This window comes from Lates calcarifer, linkage group LG3 (assembly GCF_001640805.2).
Source record: "Lates calcarifer isolate ASB-BC8 linkage group LG3, TLL_Latcal_v3, whole genome shotgun sequence".
Lineage (NCBI taxonomy): Eukaryota > Metazoa > Chordata > Actinopteri > Centropomidae > Lates > Lates calcarifer.
Window position 1 is genome coordinate 17,546,657 of NC_066835.1, and position 12,051 is coordinate 17,558,707.

Below are 12,051 nucleotides of genomic sequence, written 5' to 3' on the forward strand. Positions count from 1 at the left end.
TTGAAAACCATCACAAAATGTCATAGTATAGTAAGGTGTCAAAAAATGGGTCAAAAAATGTCATAGTATAGTAAGGTGTCAAAAATGTCAAAAATGTCATCAGTATAGTAAGGTGTCAAAAATGTCAAGTATAGTAAGTGTCAAAAAATGTCATAGTATAGTTAGGTGTCAAAAATGGTCAAAAAATGTCATAGTATAGTAAGGTGTCAAAAAATGGTCAAAAAATGTCATAGTATAGTGAGGTGTTGAAAACCATCAAAAAATGTCATAGTATAGTAAGGTGTCAAAAATGGTCAAAAAATGTCATAGTATAGTAAGGTGTCAAAAAATGTCATAGTATAGTAAGGTGTCAAAAATGGTCATAGTATAATAAGGTGTTGAAAACCATCACAAAATGTCATAGTATAGTAAGGTGTCAAAAAATGTCATAGTATAGTAAGGTGTCAAAAATGTCAAAAAAAAAAAAAAAAAAAAAAAAAAAAAAAAAAAAAAAAAAAAAAAAAAAAAAAAAAAAAAAAAAAAAAAAAAAAAAAAAAAAAAAAAAAAAAAAAAAAAAAAAAAAAAAAAAAAAAAAAAAAAAAAAAAAAAAAAAATAAAAAAAAATGTCATAGTATAGTAAGGTGTCAAAAATGGTCAAAAACTGTAAAAATAATCACTTTCATACAACATTAAACACACTGGCAAAATACTCACTGTTCAGAAGTATTTATTTGACTAAGAGTAAGATAATCTTTTTTTGGTCCCACAGCAGGAAAATTCAGTGTTGCAGCAGCAAAAATAGAAAAATGCATGATATGAACAAGACAAGAGATGTAAAAATTATAAACAACACAAACAGTATAAACAGGACTATGTACAGAGTAACAGATTGGAGTACTGATATTGCATTGTTTGAAATAGCAAAATACTAAAATGAAAAGACAAACACAAAATCTAACATAACTCACAAACACTGTTTAGAGAGTGTGTGTGATTGTGGAAAACATAGGTAAGCTGGCTGCTTAAAGATAGTTTCTTTATCTTAAGCCACATGTCATAGTATAGTAAAATGTGTAAAAATATCACAATAGTCACAATAGTATGTCATAAAAATATTTTTGATTTACTGATCAGTTTCTGTGATTAACTCATGTTCTTGTCTCTGCAGGAGAGAAGACAACAGCAGCTGAAGACCTGAAGTGGATGAAAGAAAACAGAAGTGTTACCAAGCTGTTGGTTTCCTGTGAAAACACTTTTCTCTACCAAAGACATATTAGTCTTTATCAAACACCTGTGAGAACACTTAACTGCTTATGATGCAACTATTTAATTAATAACTGTATCACAAGCAGTTAAATGACCACAAAGATGTTTAGTAGACATGTTCATCTTTGGAAAATGTGCTCATAAGTAAATTAACCCTAACCCTAGCCAGCTTTAACAAGTCTGTGGTTAAATGTCTGGAATAAAATCATTAAAAGTGTATTACTAAACTTTTTTGTTGCATTTCTCTATTTTGAAACTGATGTTATAAAAATAATTTTATTGCATTTTATTTTAAGAAAAATGTAATGATTTGAATGTTCTAAATTTTTTAGACATGTTATTAAACATTTTATTTTTAAACCAGTTTTATAATTATTTTTTATCATTTTACACTCATTGTTCTGACATACATTTTAAAGAGTTTTTAATATATTTTTTAAAGTTTCATACTTACATTTTACTTACAAATTTACTTTTTAAAGGATTCATACTTGTTTTTAGACGTATTGTGCAAGGTTATTACTTATTTTACTTTTAATGGGTTTGATACTTATTGAAACATTTTTTAAGGTTTTGAATTACTTTTTTTTTTTTTTACAGGTTTCATGCTTAATTCTTAGACCTATTATATTGACAGGTTTTAATCTTATCAAACCTGTTTTATAAGGTTTTTCAAATGTCATATCCTTATTTTTTGGAGCTATTCCTTTAAGGTTTGACATTTATTTTTAGTATATATTATACTTACTTTTTAGACCTATTAATTTAAGGTTTTAAATATAAAGATTTTTACCTTTGTAAAATCTTTTTTTGTAATGGTTTTACAAGTAATTTTTATAGGTTATATAGACATATTTTTTTTAAAGATTTTCTACTTAATTTAATGGTTTTTTTTATTTTATTAAAATAAAATTATATAAATAAAACCTATTTATTAAAAGGGTTTCCATTCTATTCTAAACTACAGTTTTATATTTTCTATTTCATATATATACATATTATTATGCAAGTTTTTTTTTTTTCTCCAGCTACATTGTTGGAAAATACTAATTAATATAATTAAAACTGATAAGTTACTGCGGTTTTAATTAGTTGCTATTTGTTCCAGACAAGAGGTTTTAAAGTGTCAGACTGAAAATAAACACTTAATAAACACTGACCTTCTGGAAATGTCTTCATGTCTGTCTCTTCTTTCTGTGATTTAATGGTTGAAGTTTGAATCCTGTCGAGAAAAACACAACAAACATTAATACAAAGATGTGACTTTTAATACAACAAAATAACAGCAAGAGTTAGAGTTAAATTTGTTTTATGCATAAAGAAGACGCTGCTCTGACTGAAGAACTGACTCCACCAGCTCCTGATATTCACACAACAGCGGTGGATGGAAATATTTTTTCTCCAAAGTCAGTAAAAATCTGAACTAAATTTGATTGTTAAAAGCCAAAATGAAGCAAGATGACACAGTTTCTATTGTGACACTGAACTGAATAAGTTATATGAGTAGAGAGACAGAGTGAGAGAGAGAGTAAGGAAGAGAGGAGGCACAGAGAGCGGGAGAATGAGAATTAGCCGGCACTTACAGAAAACACTGGATTTATAGTACCTAAACGCTCATGTGGCAGCTAATGACAGGAACAAATAACAAATAGCTTTGCTGACTTAAATGATTTCAGATGATAGGCAGCTACAGCTCTGAAAAAGAATCTGATGGAAACCAAGAAAGTAGCAATAACAGCTGATGCATGGACAGCTCTCAGATTGGATTTTTTGTCACTGTCACCTGCCATTACATCAACTGTGACTGGACGATTTCAGGTCCTGTGCTTTAGACTCTAAGCACAGGTGAGACACACTGCTGGGAACTAGTCTGAGGGAGCTAAGCTTGGGGGGTAACATTAGTGCATCTGTACACTACAGTGCAAAAAATATGACATGACAACATATTAGTATTTGTCCTCGTGTCAATTTAAAAAATCTTTTAGTGTGTGCCAGGCTGAGAAGGAGCAAGAATGAAGGAGAGGGTGGGGGAGAGAGAGACAGAGAGAGATTGGGGCTGATGTTTAAATTCTTCATTTTCTTTGAACTGTACATTCATGAACTATGTAAATAAACTTAAATAATGAGTAAAGTCTTTTTGTTACAAATCAACTATTCAGACTGAAGATCAGTTACTGAACATAAACAGTTTAATGTCAGTCCTCTATGTTGGACAGTTGATGTAAAGCTGTTTGTTAATTACCTGGAGGCCTCTGTCCTGGTCTCAAAGACCTTCTTCATTGTACGAAGACTCTCTGTGATTGTGGACGAAGTGGTGACATCTGGAGGAAATAAAAAGAGAAACATACAAAGGAAAAAGTTCAACACACTATGACTTATTCCTCATCAACAGTTTAACCATGAAAATACAGATAAACATTCAACATTACAGCTGAACCATAACATTTAACAAACATTAGAGGAGTCTGTTTACTGTCACATATGACAAGAAAAAGCATCACATCTTTAAGAATCAAAAACAATAAATATTTGGGAAAAATAAAATTAGATAATTATCTCAAATCTTAAATTTCTATATTACTTGTTAACTAATCACTAGAGAAGTCATGTATATTACTGTGAACTGCGTAGTAAAAACGTTCACTTATGTAAATTTTTGAAAGCTGGGTTTTAACTGACAACAATTTTGAATTTTTAAAAATTACTACAACTAGTACTATTTTCTGACAATTTATAGACACAATTAATCACTTATTACATTCAATATTAAACTCAGTATTAAACAGTAACTGTTACTAACATGAATAATTCAGCTCATCAACACATTTTTTCAGACTAGGTCAATCTTTAGGACACATACCTGTTTGGGTTGTCAGGTGAGAGCTGGTGTTTCTGTCCAGGCTGCAGAAGCTGAACCAGCAAACCTGGAAAACATAAGTACACTTAACACTTTAAAAACAAAATAACCTAATTAATAAAGAATAATTCACCTCCAAAACCTCAACGGTGTAGAGGAATATAACACTGTAAACTAAACACTAGAACCTTGACAATCACAGTTTGAGTTGAATAAATTATGTTACTAGAATATGACTTTATTGATCTCGCACAGAAAAAAAATTGTAAAAAGTAATCTCAGCTCATACATTGTGACCTACTCTAGAGGCTTAAAATTTGGGGGGGGGGAGCACAGAGTTTCAAATCTGGCTTTCAAGCTTGGATTTACCACAAAACTCAATAAAATCTCAAGTCACCACAAACAAATTTCTAATCAATAATATAACAACAGGGGATCAATTAGTGGCTATGGACAGAGTACTACACAAAGCTACAAGACACAAAGTTGCAAAATGATCACAATGAGATGCTAAACCGCCACACTGAAACACAAAATGACCAGAAATAAACGTTAAATGACCTGGAAGAGAAACAAAACTAGCCAGCTAGAGACGCAAGACAATGTAATACCACCCCTAAGAGACACAACATTATCACATCAACATGATAATCTGCCATAAACTGACTTTCAAATGACCAAGATGGAGCACAACGTTACAAAGAAGCAGTGAAGTATCTGCAAAGCTACAGGAACTGTAATAGCTGCAAACGACTCCAGACAAATTACTACAATTAACACCCTCCACAACTCATGTCAGGGACACTTTAGTCACTGAAACACAAAAGCACTTTAACCCACACAAATAAAAACGACGACAATAAGGAGAAACGCCCCACAGAAATCACTAGAAGAAAAGGCTAACGCTAACACTCGAGGATAATGCTAACGTTCGACACTAATGCTAATGCTAACACCCAGTGTGTAAAACAACCAGGTAGACGCAAAAGGATATAAACTGACCACATCTAGCCACAAACCGATGTCAATGACAAGATAAACCACCGTAAACGGAGTTAAAATGACCAGGATGGAACACAAATTGACAAAGAGACGCTCTCCAATAACGTTCATGCTAAGGCTAGCCGCTGTTTGCCTTACCTTCGCGCCGCAGGTGTGTTGAGCGTCCAATCTCACTCATGTTCGACAAAAAGCAGCTCCAGCATTTGTTTTAGCATCCAGACCTCTTTATTAACGACGAAAAACAGCACCAGAGTTTGTTTTTAGCATCCAGACCTCTTTATTAACGACGAAAAACAGCACCAGAGTTTGTTTTAGCATCCAGACCTCTCCGGTAACTACGTTTCCTCCCACTACTAGCAAACAGAAGCAATACTTTAGACTTAGTTTAAATCTGTTTTCGGACTTCCGTTTCTCCGCCCCTCTGCGCCCCTCCCAGAGGTCGTGACTAATGACGGCATTGGCAGCAAAATGGCTGATTGGCTGGCCTATTCTGGTCCGCCTAGCAACCGCATCTGATTGGCCTTAAAATACATCCACCGTAAAGACGAAGAGAAGACTTGGAGCCACCTCTGTGAGGACAGTACTTTGTCCTGATTGGCTCAAAACTACACTGCGCACATGACGTGTAGTGCGTCTTTATTCTAAGCACTTCAGATCAGTAATCTCCTGTGGTTTTCTCTTCCGAAGTAGATCTACGCTATTTGATCTCCTCTTTCTGACAGCTCGTGTTTTGCGTCTGTGCACCAACACTATAGTTTTAATTTCCAGATAGAAGCTGTTCATCAGTTGAGTTCAGTTTGTTATTGTAGAAGAAGTAAAGCCCTTACAGATCATGCTTCATATTTCACCTCCTTACACTCTCCTGGCAATGTGGTGGCAACTTTAACGTCACAATGTACCCTTGGGAAACAGTTAGCTACACAAACATAGCCTAGCATACTTACATTACCCTAGACGAGGTGGTCACTGCACACACGAGCCTTAGCTCTATCCGACTCCATTCCAAACAACCCCAGGTGACGTTTGGAAGACGTTTTTAATGGCGTTTTTCTGTCAATTTCTTGCACTTTCCTCATTATTAACAGCAACTTTTGGTGCTCGGTAAAAGCGTTTTGTAATTCTTCGGTCCAGTCGCGTTTGGCTGACGTCATACACAAGCAAACAGTTTCAGCTGTTGACGTTCTGTCCAATCACAAACAAGAACTCTTTCCGTGACCCGAAATGTTGTAGTGTTTTGTGTTTTCTGTTTTCTAAAATATATTAGTTTGTGAAATGTTGTCTTTCCTGAATGGCAGTTGTCTGTTTTGTATTCTACCTTTTAGGGCCACTGTAGATTACAGCTCCATGATGTCATTCTACCTTTTGAACACAAGGTGGCAGCATCACACTGATAGAAATTTAATAAAGTCAGTATTTGATCCTTAGGGGTCGGTACTACATGTTTTAGTGAGTATTTGCGAGTGGTGAGATGTAACTAACTACATTTACACAAGTAGATGCACTGTATGTAACTACAAGTTTTAGGTTTTGTGGTACTTTCTAATACATTTCAGAGGGAAAGATACTTTTCTCTCTACATTTAGTTACAGCTATGATTACAAGTTATTCTGAAGATCAAGATTATATAGACAAAAGAAAATCTAAAATATGATGCATTTACTGAACTAGTTATAATTATTTCCACTTCAAACAGCTAAAATACTAACACAAGCGTGCTTGAAACTTTTACTTAATAGAGTATATGTTATCAATACTTTCTCCTCCACTGGTGAGTATTAAAGTCATATAAAGTGGTTTAAATTAGTGTCATTTTGCCCATGTGTGATCAGGGCTCAGGGTTCATGAAGTCTCTTTTCTCCTCTGGAACAAACAGTGCAGCTGTTTTGTTTTTTAGTGGAATTCAGAGACAGAAACAGATGCTAAAACTTACAAAAATAAAACCCCTGAAAATGAAACAAATATTAACACAGAAACACATGCCCTGACTCCAGTGAAATCTCCCTGCTAACCTGTCTCTGTCCCCTTTTAGACCCTGCTGGCTGACTTCAAATTGCTGCCATAAATTACTGTCGGAGACCTCAATGCAGTAAATTAATCTACTGTATGTATAATCTATACTGAGTCTGTCTCGCTTTAAAAGACCATTTTAGTCTCTGACAACACTTAATGTATTTCAGCCCCAAGGGTCATTAGCTTATTCCTAAACTGCTCATACTTAATGCAGTGTGAGGATGCAATGATTATGACTGCAAACATGCAGTAGAGCATGATCTACATGCTAACAATGGAGCTACAAATTAGCCCCTCTGTTGTAGTAAGGATTATATTTTCTGAAATTGGAGAGCTTTAAAGTCAGATTAATTTAATACTCTTATATGACTGACTATTTATAAAATTCAAATGTATTGAATTTCCCCAGAGCTTGTGGTTTTAAGTGTCAGTTGGTCGCTTTCAAACTCAAATTAGCATTTCATTCATGACTGCAACATACACTGTTCCACCATCTGCAGTTACTACTTTATATTTGCAGCTTGAAAACCAAAGACAGCACCAACCTGTTTCATAATCCATTCATTTTTCCACACTGTGGTATTGCTATTTTTACTTGCATGTAACATCTGAGTATTTTACTAACCGCTGCAAGAACATAATCAAATATAGTTAAATGTAAAACATAGGAAATGTATCTGTTATTTTGAGTGCAATTATTCACTGTGGTATGACTCAAATGTCAAGAATATCTTGCATCCATCATTCACTGGAAACAGATGCAAAAAATTAAAGAAACCACCCTTGAAGTAAATTGACTATGAGACAAACCTTTGCTGAAAGTTTTTTATTCATACTAATGATGCCACCTCTCTCTCAGATCTGGCTGACTACATTCTCTGCCTGCAGCTGTGGCCTTTTTCAGAGAGAGAGGCCCTGCTGAGCTAGGAAGCTGTAATTTCAGAGCCTGCAAATACTTCACAGGAAATGATTGTGGTAAGCCAAGGAAATGACATAGACTCTCCAGTGCTCCTCTAACTTTATCTCTCTTTATATATATATATATATATATATATATATATATATATACTTCTCTTTGCTCCTGTTGCTAGCTGTATGTACTGCACATTATCTCTCCGATGACCTTTTACACTCTGTTTGTTCACTCAGACAGGTGAGCAGCTGACTTTTTTGATTGCTGCTGCTCTTGTATATCACTACAAATTTCCATCTCAGCAGTCCAACACCTGTTTGCTGTTTCTCGACTCGACTAGACAGTATCTCATCGGGGAGCGTGGAGACAACCGCTCCAGGGGATTTGAACAAAAACGCAGCCTCAGCTCCCTCATCTCTGCAGCACCTTTGCGTAGTTGTGGAGTTGTGGTAAACCAGAGACAGTCATTAACGAGATGTTTGGCTCGAATGCCCCTGGTGACAGATACACACTGAAGCTTCTGCTGCTGTTTGAGTCCAGGACTGTGTATTCTGGCCCCGGTGGACATATTGGAGCTGCCAGGACTAAAATAACTCATTGATTCACCAATCTCTTCTCAGGTCTCAAGCATTAACTTCAGCCAAAAGCTATTTTTCTCTCTAGTTTAGAACCACAAGATGTCCTGAGATGCCATTATCACTGACCTATAAAGGCAAAACAAGAGCTAAACAAATATGTCAAATGAAAGCTAGCTGTTGAGCTAGCGATGCTATAGCTCAAAGGAGATGCACTTAAAGATTTTTCCATGGCTCTTTTTTGTAAATGGAAAATATCAATTTATATGAACTGACAACTTGGTAATTCAGTTATTCCACATAACAAAATGAGGTAGTATTTAAATCCATGATGAAGACAGCTAGCCTAACATATTTAAATATCAAATCAAATTGGAATTAGTTTATTATATTGATTTCAGTGAAAATATTTATAGTTTTTACAAACTGACAGACACCTAGCAAAACAGAGATGCACATAGTTCGAATGAGCTACACTGCAAATGACTAAAACAAATTATTTGTCTAATTTCTAATCAAAATGGACAATATACAACTAAAAAAAACAAACATATTTTCTCTATAGGTACTGCATTTTCCCTTTTCATTCTAAAAATGATATCCAAACACTTTTAGCTATGCTAGCATGACTCTTTGGAGTGAGTGCTATCTATGGGTCTGTTGGTTGGTCTACCACTTTGGTCCAGACTGAAATATCAGCAAATATTGGATGGACTGCTATGAAATTCTGTACCACAGTATGGTCCCCAGAGGATGAGCATGATGGTGACCTTACATTCAAAACTAATGACATTCCCCTCAGCTGTAAAATGAAGATATTAAAACCTTTCTATCTATTACACAGTTTGCAGGCCGGTCTGAAAACTTTAAACCCCTTTCTCAGCTGCACTGCTCCTGCTTTTTGCCTTTGTGGGGCAGATATACAAAAAAAATATGTCTGAGACAGACTTTTAAGGTGGATGTGACATCTCCTGATTTACTGTGTCTGTCTGCAAAATGGGAAGCCTTTTTAAAAGTCTTTCCATTGCAAATTCCTTTCTTTCTCATCTCCCCGGAGAGCACTGAGAGGAATGCAGTGAATAATAAAAAACTGATTGCTTGTAAGTGGCAGCCTGTGTGAGCTCGTAGGATTTTTTAATGAGATTTTCTGATTGGGAGCTGGAGGGGGGGCGGAAGTCTCGCTGTGGTCGTGGGCAGTCCCATCTATCTATCTATAGAGCAGCCTCTCCACGGGGAGAAACTATATTTCACCTAGGTTATAATGTAGAAGAGGAAAGAGGGGCAGGTGAAGAGAAGCAAAGAGGAACAAAGAAAACACAAAGGTTGTTTTTAGTTGCCTCCTACAGCCTGTTACTGTATGTTCCCAAGAGGCTGTAGCAGAAGACGCCCAGTCATCCTATACATTTTATCAATTCACTACACTTTGAACCAGAGAAAATGTGTTGCAGCTGATAGGGTCGCCCTGAATAACATGTTTCTCACGGTCCAGAGAGCATGTGCAGCAGCGTCTCCTCGTCCTTTCCTCACTCCCTCATTATTCTCCATGTGTCATATCCAATGTTCTACAAGCAAAGTGAAGAATTATTTGGCACAACCACCTTTTCCAGCAGCTCTTAATGTGAAATCCTTTCAGCCCCATCTTTTAACTGAGCCCTTTTTTCTAAGATTAGAGGGTACAAATAACTCATCAGATATGATCAGATATGACTTGAAATCAAAAAAATATCCCGCAGGGGTCCACAAGGATGTGATTGAGTTAGACAAGACTTTGGGTTACCACAGTCTTATAAAAAACCCCAAACCTGCAATGATATATTATTTGCAAATGTAGCTCTTTACTAACTGCTAAGGCATGTTTTAGATACATGAACTCTTCTAAACCAGTTGTTTTGAGCAGGAAAGTTCATCATTCTTGACCTTGGAAACAGAAATTTTGGGCACTGAAACCTGAAAATAATATACTAATATACATCTTTTACAAGATAAATTTCCTAACTCAGTGTTTACTAACTAGCTTAGTGTCTACTACAGTGATTTGTGTGTTTATTTTTGATGATATTCATGAAATTTCCACAACAACTGCACCAGTGTTGAGTGTCTAGACACATTCATCACCCCATTTAGTTTTGTTTTTTTTCCTTTGAATACTCATTTCCAGCCACTTACAGACATGACCTCCAGTTTGTTTTACATGATTAACTGAATTAAAATACTTTCGTTTTCAGTGAACAAGCCTGAGTTTTGTTTGTTTGACTCTGGATTTAAGGTCATTTGTATTTGGCAGTACCTGTTTCCTGGTAGTACTCATTTCCCGGGGGTGTAATTCCCCAGGTGGCGTCACCGGTTCCCTGTGTAATGCACACATTTAGGGAATAATACCTAACTGTACAGAGGTGTTAATTATTCTTGAATGCTGGGAGAGGCACTGGAAGCTCGGTCTAAACAGTCTGGTATGAACAGCAGACGGATGACTTTGTTTTGTTGACGGTGACGCTGATTTCATCGTCTGCTGTCGTACTAAAATATGTCATACACCTGTTTCTAATACTGACTCAACAGACGTTGAAAATCTCTCATTAAAAAGATGTAAATTACTGACATTTAAGGGATGATGCTTGATCATTTCAAGAACAGATCAAATTAACAAATTAAAAGAAAAGTCTGAAAAATGAGTGGAGAAACAAACCAGATATCAACCCATTTTAACACTTATGGGAGATTTTGGACGGATGTATTAGATAGCACTGTCCACCACCATCATCAGAACACCAGATAACCCTTTGGGTGTGCTCATGTGTTACATGTACATGTCTCTTTCATTTATGACCATTACTACCATTTGTTTGGCTGCCTAAACTGTTAAAAAATAAAATATTGTTATTGTCTCCTGCACAATCTCTGCTATATTTATTTTCTTACATACTTGGTTTCATCACTTGTGTGCTAATAAATTAATAAAATGAATACAGTAGAAATTTATTTTTTTGTGGGAGTCCCCTCTATATATTGTGCATTTCCTCTGGTACTTCTGCTCATATGACCCTTTAATTTCCCTGTGTAGGATCAACAAAGATTACATTAAAGTTTTAATTACTTTTGTTTAAATTCTATAATGTGTGGATGGTTACAGATTAACTACTTTCTTTTCACTTACTATTGAAAGTTACTGTGGATTAGCTATAATAAAATGAACACTAACTTACATAACATTACATTACAGTTGAATGTATTATATATACTTTTCCACCACAAACAAAATTAAACTCGCCTCCAATGAACCAGAAAAATCACAGGCAGATATCTCAAAACTATTGGCATGAAACAAGTGTGGATTTAAAATAATAATAATAAAAATAATATGACAGTAATGAACACTTTCGTTTGTTACAAAACCATTCTGCTGTACCATAACAAATCTGTTGTGTCAGAGGAATGAAAAGACACAGTCA

The 12,051-nt window shown here is 35.2% G+C and overlaps 1 long non-coding RNA gene across 1 annotated transcript; it reads right to left on the reverse strand.

Moving 5' to 3' along the window:
* Positions 1-656: 656 nt before the first annotated feature.
* LOC108898813 (uncharacterized) lies at positions 657-5,631 on the reverse strand. Its single transcript, XR_001963483.2, has 5 exons — positions 5,243-5,631; positions 4,106-4,169; positions 3,488-3,566; positions 2,406-2,467; positions 657-1,173 (listed from the first exon to the last, which is right to left on the reverse strand). It is a non-coding gene; the product is annotated as an uncharacterized LOC108898813 (long non-coding RNA).
* Between the last annotated feature and the right edge of the window lie 6,420 nt (positions 5,632-12,051).